The sequence below is a fragment of the Gymnoscopelus microlampas genome (assembly GCF_963454915.1).
Source record: "Gymnoscopelus microlampas genome assembly, chromosome: 1".
NCBI classification, from domain to species: domain Eukaryota; kingdom Metazoa; phylum Chordata; class Actinopteri; order Myctophiformes; family Myctophidae; genus Gymnoscopelus; species Gymnoscopelus microlampas.
Window position 1 is genome coordinate 9,902,003 of NC_139962.1, and position 16,840 is coordinate 9,918,842.

The 16,840-nt window shown below is 40.0% G+C and overlaps 1 protein-coding gene and 1 long non-coding RNA gene across 2 annotated transcripts in view; one reads left to right on the forward strand and one right to left on the reverse strand.

Moving 5' to 3' along the window:
- The window catches only part of LOC311046668, a 211,426-nt gene that overhangs the window by 187,364 nt on the left and 7,222 nt on the right, over positions 1-16,840 (forward strand). The window lies entirely within an intron of this gene.
- The window catches only part of rab4a (RAB4a, member RAS oncogene family), a 305,717-nt gene that overhangs the window by 137,677 nt on the left and 151,200 nt on the right, over positions 1-16,840 (reverse strand). The gene's annotated exons all lie outside the window — the stretch shown is intronic.

Genomic DNA, 16,840 nt, shown 5'->3' on the forward strand with positions numbered 1-16,840 from the left:
TTTCTGCTTTTGTTTTGTATTGTATTTTATGTTGTAAATCCCTGCTTGCTGCTTCTCTCTTGGCCAGGGCTCCCTCCCAATGTAACAGACACATCCATCTCAATGGGACTCACCTGGTGAAACATAGGGGGGAAAAAGAAAAAAAAACACCCAGCTGTAAAAGCTGCCTGAAGGGTAGCAGTAGCACTGAAGCCCCCAGAACCATGGTAGAACAGTGAAGCGGCCTTCACCTGAACCCATTCAATCCGGGGACGCATCTCTGTCATTTTAGATTTATTTGGCTATTCAAAAATAGCAAATATACAAGCTCATATGAGCTTGTATATCTGCTAAAAAAAAAGGTAATCGTGAAAATGTATGCAAATCTTTGAAGATATATATTACTCAAATCTTTGCTTCTGGGGGTCCCTGGAACAAAAATATGTTACAAATGTTTTAAAGAAAATGTATAAATATATATTTAAAGATTTGCACAAATGTTCAAGATTTTGCTAAAGAAATAGCCAAATAAATAAAAAAATGACAGATACTTTCCTGGTCTAAATGTTTTTTTTAAAAAGCCATTTAAGCTATAACTAGGCTAAGTTTGAACTTAGTGTGAGGTGGTGCAACTGGCTTCTGGTGGTTAAATCTGGGATAGCAACCCAGTAGCATGTTATCTGGGATAACATGCTACTGCGTGTGCGTCTACCGCTTGAAACCCTAGTGCGCCTGTTCAACTCTATGGCCTGCTCTATAGGCTCCGATAATGGCTCCGATATTGGTACTTCCGGCAGACTTCCGTGTGCTTCAAATGCCACTGAGCAACTTTCATTGAAACAAATAGCTGGGGCCCTCTAGATATATTATAAGTGTATAACTCTATGGTAGCACTAGAGCATGGGTCTTCAACGGGTCTTCTTTGTCTAAATGTTTAAAAAAAAAAGAAATCTGATCCAGAAGGTGATAAATATCAGGTCTAGAGCTTGTAGATCCGATATTTTTGAATAGCCGAAAAAATAAAACAGGGCATAAACTGTGCCTCATTTTGGGGGACCCCCCCGCCCGCCCCCCCCCCCACACACACACTTGGGGGAGAGAGAGAGAGAGAGAGAGAGAGAGAGAGAGAATCTCATTTTCCAAAATGTTATCCCGATCTTCTATCATGTTGACTGGAATCTAATTCAGCTATCTGTCAAATTAACTGCACACTGATCCCTGTTTCATCTTTACAGAGTCACAATACAAGCTCTTTGTTGGGAGTGTTCTCTCTCTTCAGACTGAAGTCACCATCGGTCAGTTTATGAGCAAGTGTTCTGCCACTGGCTCTTTGCAGAAAGACTGACGCAGGACACGTTTGACTGCCTTCCCAAGCTTAAAAAAAAACAACCCATAAAAAAGCCTGTGTGAGTGTTTCTCCCACATTCTGTACCATGCAGCCATTAATATAAAGAGACCTGGCTCTGTTTTAACGCATGCAGTTGTCTTATTAAATTTACAGCACAGCACGCTGAACTCTACAAAAAGTAATGGCCACGCTTCCAGTTTCCACTCAGTTCCCCCAATGAAACTTAACTGGAATAAATTTGCTCTCTCATTACGTTGTGATTGGACCTTCCGTGTGCAAACATCATAAACATGTGACCTGGTTCCACCTACACGGATACAAAAAAAGAAAGGCTTCACGGGCTTTGGCGTGCGGTGAAAAAAAAGCGGTAATTTGTTATGTTGTAAAAACTTTAAACGAGTCATTTGACAGGTGTAAATGATGTGGTGTACCGTGGTTGCTAATTGGAGTTTTATTTCTCCGGCCCCTTTGACTGTAACATTGTGTCGGTATGAATAAGGCAGGATTATAATAAAGACATAGCGGGTCGTCCTGGTTGATGCTTTTGTGTTTATAGACAGGTACCATTGTGTTCCGTTTCAAAGCACCGCTGTGTGAAGCTGCCAACATGCTGGAAGAGTATTACTGAGAGAAATATAATTGTGCTATTACATTATACCTAAGAGGTTTGTTTTAACAACATGAAACAAGCAGTGGTGGAAAAAGGACTCACATGTTTTACTTAAGTAAAAGTATACATTCTTTAGAAATACTCTGTTATAAGTATAAAAGGCCTGTGCTCAAAATGTTACTTGAGTAAATGCACTAAAGTATTGGCATAAAAATATACTTAAAGTACCAAAAGTAAAAAGCACTAAGATGTTTGAAAGTAGCAGATCTACAAGCTCATGACGCGTCGCGGTGCGATGCGTTGTGAGCTTGTAGATCGGCTATTCTCAAATAGCCTAGGTATAAAATAGGTTTAAAGTGGTTAATGTGTGTTTTATAACATAATGATTTATATCTGCAAAGTAACTAGTAACTAAAGGTTTCAAATAATTGTAGTGGAGTAAATGTACAATATTTGCCTCTGAGATGTAGTGGAGTAGAAGTAAAAGTATTGAAAATTGGAAATACTCCAGTAAAGTGAAAATACCTCAAAATTGTACTGAAGTACAGGTACTTGAGTAAATGTTCTCAGTTACTTTCCACCACTGGAAACAAGTATAGAGGCCCAGGGGACGCCAGTTAATGAAGTATAGACGGTAGGGTGGGTAGCCTACACACATGTACACACTCAACCACATGTCTTAACCACTGAAGGTTAAAAAAAGGTTGATTCTGTACATTTGTCCTATAGGGTGGGTGGTGTGTTATGTAAGCAGTCACATCTGGCCTGAGTTAAACTAATTACACTCAGAGCTATAAGTGTGAATAGACTATATGCATTGAATTTGAGCCTATCAATGCACCAGTGCTGTGAAGTAACTAGTGCATTTACTGAAGTACTGTTACTTAAGTACAATTTTGAGGTACTTTTACTTTACCGGAGTATTTCCAATTGTCCATACTTTTACTTCTACTCCACCACATCTCAGAGGCAAATGTTGTACTTTTACTCCACTACAATTATTTGACGTTTTAGAAACTGTGTCTACTGTCGCGAAATGATGTGTTTTTGTAACAATGCCTAATGTGGCAAAATTATGTCTAAAGTGGTGAAATTATGCCTAAAGTGGGAAATTATGCAGAATGTGGCGAAAATTATACCTAAAGTGGCGAAATGTATGCCTGATGTTAAAACAAGTAGCATCAAGAGTGGGCTTAGATCACATGATGTTGTGACTGAACGTCTGATGCTGATCTCGGCACGCCACCGACACAGAGACTTAGGAAACTGTAAACCAGGGACGTGCACAGATAGACTCTAGGTGGTGCTAGAGCACCTGCCCTTTGCCCTCTTGACCAGAAGCGCCCTTTTGAAAAAAAGGAAAAAAAAGTTTTTGTTTTTTTTCAGTTTACAGCAGGGGTCTTCAACAGGGGGTCCGGGGCCCCTAGGGGGTCTTCAGAGTTACTACAGGGGGTCCGCCAAATCTTTATGCGATATGATTTTTACCATAACCACTCGAAACCTAGCATCCCTTTTCTGAGGAGAACTTTAGCCAAAAATAGCCGATCTACAAGCCCACAACGCCTCGCAGCGCGAGGCGTTGTGGGCTTGTAGATCTGCTATTTTTGGCAAAGAGGTATAGGTGTAGAGGGAAAAAAAGAGCAGACCAAGTAAACAAAAAAAAGTATAATTTATTTGAGCACCTGACATGCTACTGGGTTGCTATCCCAGATTTAACCACCAGAAGCCAGTTGCACCACCTCACACTAAGTTCAAACTTAGCCTAGTTATAGCTTAAATGGCTTTTTAAAAAAAACATTTAGACCAGGAAAGTATCTGTCATTTTTTGAATACCTCAAATTTGTACTTAATTACAGTACTTAAGTAAATGTACTTTACACCACTGCATGTGACCATGCCCTTATGTGTGTCTATAGGCCTTGTGTACACCATTTGAACGTATAGGACCCATGAACCTATGATCTTCTGCTTTTAAAAGGCCTAGGATGTGTATGAAATCCAAAAGCAGTAAAAATGCTGCCTTCATGAATTTTGTTCGGAGTGGAAAGAGTTTGTAATCTATCTAAGGAACAGAGTTGTGCAAGAACGAAAGTTTCCAATAATTTGAACGTTTTTATTTCCTCCGAAAACGATGAAAGTGCGAAACAGCAAGAGTTTTATTTGGCCTTTCATGAAAAAAGATGCAAACATCACAGCACCTTGTAAATCAGCTGTAATAAATCGACTCCGTCGGGCGGAAACCTCGCATGTCAAAAAACTGTTACTTTTCAGGATTCAAATATAAAAGCATCAAAAGTAGCAGATCTACAAGCTCAAAACTACAAAATGCATATGTTTCATAATATCATAATTTATATTTGAAAAGTAACTAGTTACTAAAGTTTTCAAATAAATGTTGTGGAGTAAAAGTACAATATGTGCCTCTTGAGATGTTGTGGAGTAGAAGTAAAAGTATTGGAAATTGGAAATACTCAAGTAAAGTACAAATACCTCAAACTTTTACTTAACTAAATGTACTTTCCACCACTGCTGACCGTTTCTGTTCAGTTCTGGACGTAGGAACAGTTCATGTAAGTCCGCTGTGAACCCTGGGATCCATCAAGTCCCATACATCTGCTTTGGACCAAGTCCACGCAGATGTATGTGACTTTATAACAAGCTAAGGCTTTACAAGCATTACATAATCGTCTGATAGCAATTATTTGAGCTAATCGCAATTATTTCACATAATTGTTACTCGAACGGTTTCCATTCATCAAAAGCAGCTGGATGAAATGAACCCAATTTTCATCCAATAATATTTTCCATCATTATTTCAGCGTCGTTGCCACTGTGCTCTTTATAACCTCTTTCAACCTGGCATCCTTATGAAAAATGTTCATAAATTTAAAAACAATTCAAAATAGCAGATCTACCAAGCGCACAATGCATTGCATGACGGTGCGTTGTGAACTTGTGGATCCATTTTCAAAAGTATTTCAAAAAGTATTTTGAAGGTAGGCCTTATATTGGCCTGTTTTAGCTATGGTACATGATTTATTGTGAGTATTACCGTCGGTCATTGTCAGTCATTTCTTTGATATTTGTGTCCAGTACAATTTTCAAAATTCAAAAATTCAAAACATTCAAAAATCAAAAACCCTAAAAGGCAGAGACAGATTTTTTTTGTTTTATTTTTGTTCCTGTTCCAACATTCAATGCCAAAAAACCTAATTGCATCATTAATCGCAATAATTTGTTCAACATAAATGTCATGATCGTGACAGCCGTATTCTTTACGGTTACAGTTCGCAGACAGGGGTCCGCGGAGTCACTATCTCTCATGTAAGCATATAGATGTCAAGATGTGTTTGTGCATGATGATTCCTGCTTATTGATAGGTTTGCAACTGTTGAAGTACAGTTGCAAACAGAACAGTAAAAGTGTGGGTGAATTATTTTTTTTTCAAGTTCCCAATGTTTTGCAGTTTCAGAAATAGTCATAAACAAACGAAAAGAAAATAGGACACAATGTCATGTTATCTACAAACTCACGTGTTGCTTGCCTGGCCATGGCCGTATAGCAACGGCATGAACAGATTGTAGCTAGGGTGGCGAGTGTCCTTGATGATCCGCTCAGCTTCAGTGAAGCACCGCATCACGTTCTCTTGTGTTTTTATTTGAATCCACCCTTCTTCTTTCCTTATCTGTTATGACACACATCTCCTGGACACGCAATGTGACACGTACTAAGTACATATATTCTCTATGTTTAATAGACTTCAGAACATGCCAATGCAATGTGTTGAGTCATCTTGTTCGCCACTGCTTGCTTAACTGTACATCGTCTCTGTCTGGTGGAAACCTCATGTCGAAAACTGTTACTTTTCAGGATTCAAATTCAAAAATAGCTAAAACAGCAGATCTACGGATCTGCTACTTTTGATGCTTTTGTGTGACACTGTAGTATGATCAAGTACGGCGTTAATTTAAGAAAAAAACAAAAAAAGTTAGAATACGGAGATACTTAGTTGACCAGGGTCCGCCAGGGGTCTATATACTTGGTCCCTCTACACAAAATATCTTTGCCAAAAATAGATCTACAAGCTCTTTTGTTGTAGCTTGTAGATTGTCTGTTTTCTCCCAGAATATGGACTATAGGGCTAGGGGCTGATGTGGTTAACAGAGAGAACCAACCCAGCCACATGACCTGTCAGCACACTTTAATAGAAGGAAAGTTCTTGGGTCGACTTCAGAGGATTACTTAATCCACAACAGTGAGTCTGAAGCCCAGCTCTTAGTCCATCGCACGATATTCTCAACAAAAAAATAACGGATTTTCAACCGAGAATTCTGTTCATTTTTGTTGAGCAATGAAGTGGGCCATAATTCACAGATATGGTTGACTGGTCTGAACGGCCACAGTTGGAGTCATGTGCAATAGCTGTGTGCAATAGCAACGCACTGGGAAGGTAGATAATAAAAATGAAAGCAAAACAAAGAGTGTTCCCAGAATAAAGTCTGTTTTATGAGTGTATTGAACATTTTTGAATAGTGATGGGTCTCTGGGAAAACATCCGAAATGTTGTCAGTTGCTATTATCGTCGCTGTCGGGTAGAAAGATTAATGTCCAAAACGGTTACTTTTTAGGAAATGGAAAGAAAATAACCTTCATGTGTTCCAATGGATCCAATGTAGTCATTATTTAGTCACAAGCCCTTGTTAACACTTTTCATTGGTTCAATATTTATACAAACCCACAGACACACTTAAAGGGCAAGACCACTTTGGTAGAGGTTTGGGTTGTGTAGAGTACCTTGCCATGATGTAACTCCAAAAGTGGACAAGAAATCAACAGTAATTGCTCCATTGATTAGAAGTTCATGATTCAAAATATGCGCCTCATTGACTTGAAACAGCTCTCAGTCACTCTTTTTGCACGTAAACGAACGTAAACAAAGTTGATTCAGGCAATATAGAGCATCACAAAACCCTATACTGTTGTTTCTTTATTTATAAAAATGCCATTTTTATTAGAAAGAAAGCCCGGACTGGCTATCTGCAGATCCGGATCTGGATCTTCAAATAGTAAATCAACATGAAGTTAAAATGTGTATTATGGTGATGTTCTATATTGTCTGAATCAACTTTGTTTGCGTTTGTTTGCGTGCGAAAAGAGTGAATTTGGGAGCTGTTTTACCGTAAAATGTAAGTCAATGAGGAGCATATTTTGAATCATCAATTTCTAATCAATGGAAACATTATTTTTGATTTGTTGTCCACCTTAGTTTACATCATGGCAAGGTAACTACACAACCCAAACCTCTTCCAAAGTGGTCTTGCCCTTTAACAACTTTTAAACTAGTGAAAATGATCAAACATGCCCAAAGAAAATCACATTTTCTGAAAGATATCGGGGAAAAAGCAGATCTACAAGCTCAATGCATCATGATGTGACAAGTTGTGAACTTGTGTAGTGATTTAGACCCGAGCCGGGATCTCACTTGGAAATCCGTCGCACAACCTACCGTGCCAATAGAGCTGAGATAGTTAGAGTAGCCTAGTTGTGGCCGGGTCTTGTCTGAGGCACTACACTTGCAATCTGCTATTTTGTTTTGTTGCTTTTGTTTGAAACTAAGTAGGCCAGGGGTCTTCAACAGGGGGTCCGGGACCCCTATGGGGTCCTCAGAGTTACTACAGGGGGGCCGCCAAATCTTTGTGTGATGTGATTTTTTTTACTTTAATCACTAGCATCCCCATCATCCCTTTTCCGATGAGAACTTTAGCCAAAAATAGCAGATCTACAAGCTCACAACACCTCGCAGTAGATCGGCTATTTTTGGCAGACAGTTATAGGTGAGGGAAAAAGGAGCAGACCAAGTAAAAAATAAAAGTTTAATCTGAAACACAATTTTATACAATATGTAGTGGGGAGTCCTTGCTTCGTCTCTCTCCCTCAGCTAGGGGGTCTAGGGGGGCCTGAAAAGCGTTGAAGACCCCTGAAGTAGGCTATTAAATAGGACATTCATTTTTGACATTCAAGAAAAAAAACTAAAAGAAAGAAATATGCAAATACAAGGTTTCTGCCTGACATCGGCAGTTATTTTTTCAGCTCCCAACAATAGTAGATGGATGTGGTGACGCACCATCATCACTCAGTCATAATGATTGTACTTAGTAAAACCTTGCCGACGGGCCAGAAACCTCCCATCTCCATATTTTCGTAAATGAACGTCCTACTTGATCAATACTATAGCGTCATTCAAAAGCATCAAAAGAAGCAGATCTACAAGCGCTAAACGTTTTGAGCTTGTAGATCTGCTACTTTTGAATTTGAATCCTGAAAAAGTAACAGTTATGGACATATGAGGTTTCCACCTTTGATTGATTGAAATTTTTATTATGCAAAAGAATGTAAAACAACACAGTTACATTTATAATGCTTTTGTCTAAAAGGTCCGGCCCAAAAAGTCCTTGCGGGCTTGTTTCCATTGGGGTCCTTGAATTAATTTCATAGACATATATAGTAGCAACCAAACAGTTCAAAAATCAACATAAGAATACAGAGGGAAAAAAATATATACCATTATGTACAAAAAAGGCATGAGAAAATAAATGAAATATATACAAAAAAAACATTAGCAAAATAAAATAAAAAGTATGTACAAAAAAAAGGGGGAGGGGGGGGGTCGTCTGTCTACAGGGAAACTGGTACTAGCTCCTCTTTAGGCCTCCAGAAAGATGAGTTTTTAGGGCTGTTTTGAATGAGCCCAGCGAACTGCATTTTTTGAGGGATGGGGTTAGACTATTCCATTCCTTGGTGGCAGTGCTATAGAAGGAGAATTTGCCCATGTTTGTTTTATGGGTGGGTGTTACCAGATTGTTGTTTACGCTCCCTCTAGTTTTGTGACTGTGGGTGTCACTAACTTTTTCGAGGTACTTATACAGATATGCAGGTATAGGGGGCATTTCGGGCAAATCTGCATTTACAATTTTGAAGACCAGTCCCATTTTCCAATCCCAATCCAATCCCAAACCAATCCCACCTTGACAGAGATAAGGATTATTTGATGTCATTTTAAAGTCAACTGAGTTACAACAATGATTATGTAATACCGTCCATCAGGACGCAACGTAGCCACAACAGCAGGAAAGACATGAGGGTGGATTATGGATTTTGTACAAACATTTACTGAATGATAACAGAAATACAATGAAAACATGAGGGAACAGGGAAGCTCTTTGACTGACTCCAATGTTATCACAACACTGACCTAATCCATCATGGACTGCTGTGATTCATGGCCAGTTAGACCTGCAATCATCTTGGAACAAGCAGAGTGCTTTGTTGTCTATACCTAGCTCTATCACATGTCGCTGCTGTCAGGCAGAAACCTTTTATCTCCATTGAAGGCTGGCCGATGGTTCAAGGCTCCATAAAGTAGACGTGCAGGTCCACAAGTCATTTTTTGGGGTATTGTATTTACCTCAAAGTTCATCAGACAGTGCACGGAAACAAATACAATAAATAAATAACACCGGCCAAACAATCAGTTACAAAATAGGACACAAGGAATAAACACTTCAAAGCCACACTTAAGGAAAGCAACAAATCAGGAACTGCAAAAAACTACTAACAGTAATACGTCTTCCATGAGGGCCCTGCCAGCTTTCACCTGCTGTTGTCCCTAACTAGCCTCAAGCCAACTAAACCATTATCTCTATAGCATGCCTGCCTCTTAAACAGGTGGGACAAACCATATCACAATCAGTAAGTGGTAACCCAATTAACTCAAACCTGGCTAACTAAGGCCCATGAGTCATTACTATTATTCATAAAGCACTTGACACAGTCAACTGTTTCCCCGGCGGCATTATTTTACAAAGTAATAAATAAGACAAAGCATAATACAAACATATGAACAAACCCGCCTCCTCCTCTACAGTGCTTGGCCCCTTCCAATCAACATGATTGCCAGCACTGCAGAGGAGGCTCATTGTTCCGACGGTTACTATACTAACCCTATACCTAACCCTAACCCTAACCTTAACCGCACGCGGAAGCCACGTAGTCGGAGTAATGGGATGTCGGACTTATGGGCAGTCCCCCACACGGTGACCATAAATAAACATGTTCAAAAAAACTTTCAGTCCTTGTGTGTTAATTAAAAATGTAATTTGTACAAATATATGACACACGCAACACAATTGCAATTAGTCATTTGACTCAGCTGATGTGCGTACAAGGTCCTTGAATGTGTGTATAGGGCATCCATACTCTGTTTTTGTTTTTTCATAGATTAATGCCCTACTCGATCATCCTACAGAGTCACATAAAAGCTCAAAAGTAGCAGATCTACAAGCTCGAAGCGCGACGCGCTTCGAGCTTGTAGATCTGCTACTTTTGACGCTTTTTTAAATTTCAATCCTGAAACACATGAGGTTTTCCACCTGACAGAGGCAATATAAACCATGCTATGATAGTTTGACTCTCTCTGGCATATAGTGCCATGCCATGTGCATTGTGCAGGATTTATATTTATGTGCAGGAAGCCCTCTTTCAGTTGCCATGTTTACACACTTGTCTATGCATGTATTAGTGTCATAATATGCTAAACTTAACTACACCGGTGCACAGCAAAATCTGTAAAATATGGACCTGCAGTATAGCCTATGGCTATGCATCTATTTTTACACTTTGTTGTTGTTGGGAAGAAACCTCTTATCTCCATATTCTACTAACTTAATGCGTTTTTATTCGTAAATCAACGCTCTACTTGATCATTCTACAGCGTCACACAAAAGCATCAAAAGTAGCAGATACAAGCTGGAAACGCGGTTTGGAGCTTGTAGATCTGCTACTTTTGCTATTTTTGAATTTGGATCGTGAAAAGTAACAGTTTTGGACATGTGAGGTTTCCCCACCCTGACAGAGACAGCTTTCAGAATGAGCTGAACACGCTGTGTGTGCAGGTATGCATATTTTTGCATGAGCAAATCCAGCCTATTTTTTACCAACGGAGTGGAAAACACCCCCACACACACACAATGTTTAAGCATGTCCTAATGAGATGCGCCGGCATGCAAACTGTGCCTTTTATTATAGAACCCATGTGGCTCGGAGCTCCGGCCTCCCCTGAGAGAGCAGCGGCAAACACAATAAGAACTGTCTCCACTCTCGGAGAGACTGTTTATTATCACTTTTTTTAAAGACGTGTTTGTCTGGTGCGTGTGTCAAAAAAAGTCAGACAAGAAAATGAAGTAATTTTTACGGGGTTGAGGGTGTGTCGCTTCTGTCTAAGCGCCACATTCGCTTTTAACGCGGACGGATTTAGTAGAGGAACCCCACCCCACTCGAGCTTGATTTACACTTCGTCTTACAACAAAATAGCCGATCTGCAAGCTCACGACACGTCGCGCCTGCGATGCGTCGTGAGCTTGTAGATCTGCTATTTTGTCGGGCCGACTCGTAAAGGGGGCCCGGCTGTCTCGTAAAAAAGCAGGCATGAGGCGGCTTGATGACCTCACTGTCTTTGCCGGTGATGTAACATGAAAACAGAAAACCTGCAGCCTTTTTATGACAAAAAGAGGGTTTTTTTCTTTGACTCTTTCAAAGATCCATTTACCAGCCGTGCCTCTTCCTCTTCCTGAACGGCCCCTTTGAACTTTTTACGACTCTCTCCATGAGCATCTAGACGAGATAGCCCTCTGCATTCCATCACTGTCTGGACCTGATACGCCACTATGCTGCATGTCAGTGGTGGACTCAACAAGTACTCAACCCCCTTTTTTTTAAAGTCAAAGTAAATACTCCTGCTCAAATATTATTACTCAACTATACATGCGATTGATTTATTGATGATGACTATGAGCACTTCACAGATTATAGAGAACTTTGAATTATAACAATCGGTTTAGAATTGACTGAGCACGGATTAGTTAAACTGCCGGTGTCCTTAAAACCAAACATTTCTTTTTGCACTTAAGACGTGGTCTGACCACGTCTTAGCGGTAGGCAGTCATTTAAGTCAAGGTGGAAAATAGCAGATACCGCATTGCGCCCTTAATTAACACTACCACATGCCTAAAATATGCTGGCGAGTCTTATTCCTTAAGTGTTTGCATTCAGCGCAACTTGCATAATAGGGATTGCGCATAAGATGGTGGTGTTATAACTTAATTACCGCCTAAGACGTGGATTTCACGTCACCTTTAAGCGAAAGATAATGATAAAGTCACCTTTAAGTGAAAGATAACGATAAAGTCACCTTTAATAGGGGCCTGTATGTACAAAAGAGAAAAGGAAAAACCACGGCAGTGAATGACACCACCTTTCGATGGGTTGTGTAAAACCCATAAAAAAATATAGTCTGGTAACATGCATTACATTAATCCATTCACACATATTCACACATATTCACACTCATTCACACACCGACGGTGGAGGAAACCCTATCTTCGCCAAGGACACTTCACCACTATCTCAAGGGGACAGCCGGGAATCGAACTGCAATCTTCCGTTTAAACAAGCGGTCGCTCTGCCTCCTGATCGACTCCCATCCGTCTGGTGATCAAGACTTGATTGCAAAACCAGTTCTGTTCAGACTCTATCTACACGCAGGTCATGACCCCAGAGTTGTCACTCAGTACGTCTGTTCAAACTGCCACCTGCTGGTGGAGCCGTTGAACTGCAGTTGGCCTGCAGTTGATGATGGGTAGCTTATTGCACTAAAAATAATTTCCCCCACACTTTTATACGCTGTGTAAAACTTCTGATGCGACGATAAAGTTGATTTTATTTGTTTTTATTTAACCTTCATTGTGCCAGGTCGTCACTTGAAATCAATTATCTCTTTAACGAGCAAGTCCTGCATGGCCAAAATGGCAGCCTGTAAAAGACAAGTATAAGAGACAGACAGGAACATAAAAGGAACATGATTGTCAGTGGGGGCCGGGGACAAATTAGAGGGTAAGGCAATTGCAGGGAAGAGAAGATCACATTAATACTATATAAATATAACCACTATCCAGCAAAACAGCAACAATGTCATTCTTTATTGTGAATTATTATCATCCCATTATCTTTCAGTAGTGCTTTGAAATCAGATGAGGTAATGAAGGCCTGTCCTTTCAGAGTTGTTTGATGTTCATTTTAAGGCAGAGGGAGGGGCTGTGGTTACCGAGGCATGTAAACTAGTCCTGTGATCATAGGCTGTAAGATTGGTCTGATGTAATAGTGATGTACTGTATGAACCAAGGTAAAAAGGGGGCTGACCAATAATTGCTTTATAGATGAAGTGTACCTATACTTTACATTAAAACGGGCCTGCAACTATATTTGGTAACCTCTTTTTTCACTCGAACACCAAATCTCTTCATCGAAAATAGCCAATCTACAAGCCCAGAGCTTGTAGATTGGCTATTTTTGTAACCCATTTTTTCACCCAGTGCCAATTGCCTAAGCTGTAGTCCTAGGCGCTACTCTCCCTCTGCCAGTCTGGGGAGAGCCCCGAACTGAGCTCATGCTTCCTTCAATGCATGAGGAGTGAGCAGGCCGCATCTTCTCACCTGACAGGGGGGAGTTTCCCCGGTAGGACGTAGCGCGTGGAAGGAACACGTTATTCCCACCAGTTCCTTTCCCTTCCATCAGGCGCCCCAGCTGACCAGGGGGAGGCAGTATAGAGTTTTTTTGTGAGGGTACCTACCCTAGGGGACACGGGGAGAACATGCAAACTCCACACAAAAAGGCCCTTTCACCAACCCCACCTAGGGTATCAAGTGGTTTAATCGCTTTCAACCCGGCGTTCCTGTTCTAGGCAAACATTTGACAAAAAACGCCGATATACAAGCTCACAACTCTTCGCATTGCCACGTATATAGGGTTTACGTGGTTAAAAAGCAGAAAGCAAGAGGTTTACACTTGACAGTGATGTAACGTCTGCGTTTTCCATCATAGAATGATGTTGATCAATGAGGTAAACAGTCACATGTTTGTAATAATTTATATACAACCTCCAGAGCTTTATGAAACATTCAATGGAGCTATCGTTAGCCTACCTTTGGAACATGATGAGGCCAATAATTTAAGTTTACTGCACTCAAATAAATGTACAACATCATGTTAATAATGTTGTTACTTTAACCATGAATGTCATTCTAAACCGCATTATACTGAATTGAAATGTTATATAGAGCAACAAATTATACTTATTTCCTTAAGTTAGACCCAAAATACAGTGACAAGCAGAATTGCTAAAGTGCTACTCAGACGTTAACAATGTAATAAATAAACGTGTTTAACAGATGTCCAAACTCTCATTACTCAAAGGTTGAAATAACAGGTTTTTCTTCCTTAGAAGTAGGCTTTGGGGTCACAACTATTTACATGGCAACGGATAGTTCACTATAGTGTTTCCCAACCTTTTTCCCCTTGGAGCCCCCCTTTCTGAGAAAGCTGAGACCCCCCCCCCCCCACACACACACACACACACACACACACACACACACACACACACACACACACACACACACACACACACACACGTGCACTCATGCACACATGCATGCAAGCACGTACAGATGCACACACACACACACACACACACACACGCACGCGCGCGCACACACACACACACACACGTGCACACATTTATGCAAGCACACACAGATGCACACACACACACATGCGCGCGCGCGCACACACACACACACACACACATGAATGTTTTTCAGACATGATGTTAACCAATAAACTCAAATGACAAGTAGCAAAAAAAGATCTACAAGCTCACAACACGTCGCATCGTGAGCTGGTAGATCTACTATTTTTGCTACTTTTTGAAACACTATACTGTACAATGTTATTTAAAGTGCTTCACAATGATGTGGGAGTGGCTACCTCCAAACAAGACATGGCCTTGATCTTGCCCCCCCCCCACACACTCCCCCTCCCCCCAAGAGGGGCCCGGAGTCCCCAAGACGAAACACTGCACTATGGTGTAAACTTGTTATCATGAGAACTGGGCCCATGCATGACAGAGTTATTGGGCCCATTATGTGTTAGGAGAACTGGGCCCGTAGGAAAACTGCAGGGACATATCATAGAAGTATTATTCTGGGGCTACATTAGAAGATATATTTTGTAAACATATACCCCTTTCGCCAAAATTACATAGTATCCACGCTATTTTCATGTTAAATGTAAAAAATATTTTAGGCTATTCAAATAAGTATCCTTTGGTTCACATGTAGTTCTTCAAAATGTTTATTCACAAGAATTGTAAAACTAAGACAATTTTTATGTTAAGTTATCCGAAATGTTGTAGGCCATAACAGGCAAGCTTTTGCGTTTAGATAACATTAATATTATGTTGATTGCACACCAAACTGCACACTAAGTATTGTACTTTAAAGAACTGCCCACATGTGGCCATTTCTCTGTGCCCACTTCCTTTTAGTGTCCAGTCTTCTCAAGCGATCCCAGACTGCCCACTCTGTTCTAGTGCCCAGTTTTCTTCTGGGCCCACTTTGTTTTTGCTAACCACTGTATTCCACCACATGACCAGTCAATGCCTGTCTGTGTAAACTTTCCACAGTCATAAAACAACCAAACCCATTTATATATAAAGTTTATTAATTGTTCTCCTCCCACACAGAGCCAGTGTGCTGCTGCTCTGTGTTTGGTTTTGTCCTCAGAGCACCAGAGTTTCCCAAACAGTGGGCCCATTTTTATGGGTCATGAGTAAATATCCCCTTATTTTTCATTCCAATATTTAGTTTTTCATTATTATTATATACATGCGGCAAATTCTCCTTCTACAGCTCTGCCACCCAAGTGTGAAATGCCCTGACCGCATCCCTCAAAAAATGCAGATCACTGGCTTCCTTTAAAACAGGCCTAAAAATTCACCTTTCAGGAGGTAGGGGGGGTAGGTAGTTATCACTTCTTAGTCAGGCAACCCCCCCCCCACCCTTTAGTAACCCCCACCCCCATTTTTCTACTCTGAACATAGTGTTTTATATTTGTGATGATATTGAATGCTTGGTGCTATTTTATATGTTGATGAATTGAATATAGGTCCCCAATGGCATTGGAAACATGACTGAAAGGACTTTTTTGGTGTATCCTTTTTAGACAAAGTGCTTAACGTTTCTGTCTAATAAAATATTCAATCAATCAATATACTTAAAATAAAAAATAAAATACTTTCAATTAAATGCCACAAAATGCACTATTTTTTCATTAAAAAAAAAAAAAAAAAAAAATCATAAATTGAAAAAAAAAGAAAGAAATTCCATAAATTAGACCAGCTTTTTTTTTTAAGAAGTAGTGAACATTATGCTATTTTCACTTTAGTTTGGGTCCCGGGCCGGCCGGGGAGACTCTCTTTTGGGTGTTCTCGAGCTAAAAAAGTTTGGGAACCACTGCTGGGTCTTAACCAGTGGTGAGCTGTGGATTTTTGAACTATGGGTACTCTATTTTATGACGTCACGTGCGCGCGCACGCGCGCAGGCACGCGGGCACGTGCGTGCGCAAGCATGTGAAATACTGTATTCAACATGTGATTATTAATGTATTTATATTTCTTATTATTTTGTTGCATTGTTAATTTGTTGTTTTTATTTTTGTTTCAATTAATTAATTATTTTATTTTCCTTTTAGTTTTATATAAATGCCCTTTACATAGATTCACCCACACATAAGTGCTTAAAATAATCAGTCAACTTGTCTTTACTTGAATTACTTTTTTTTAAGACTTACATTGCTTTCAAAACAGTGTTTTTTAAAACAAGTTAAAAAAAATAAAAAAATACCCTTTTGCTACTCACCAAAACAAAGACGGTTTTATGGAGTTGAAAGCCTACTTTACTAAATGGGAACACTGTGAGCCCCCACCTCACGTTTAAAATACACTTTTTGGACAG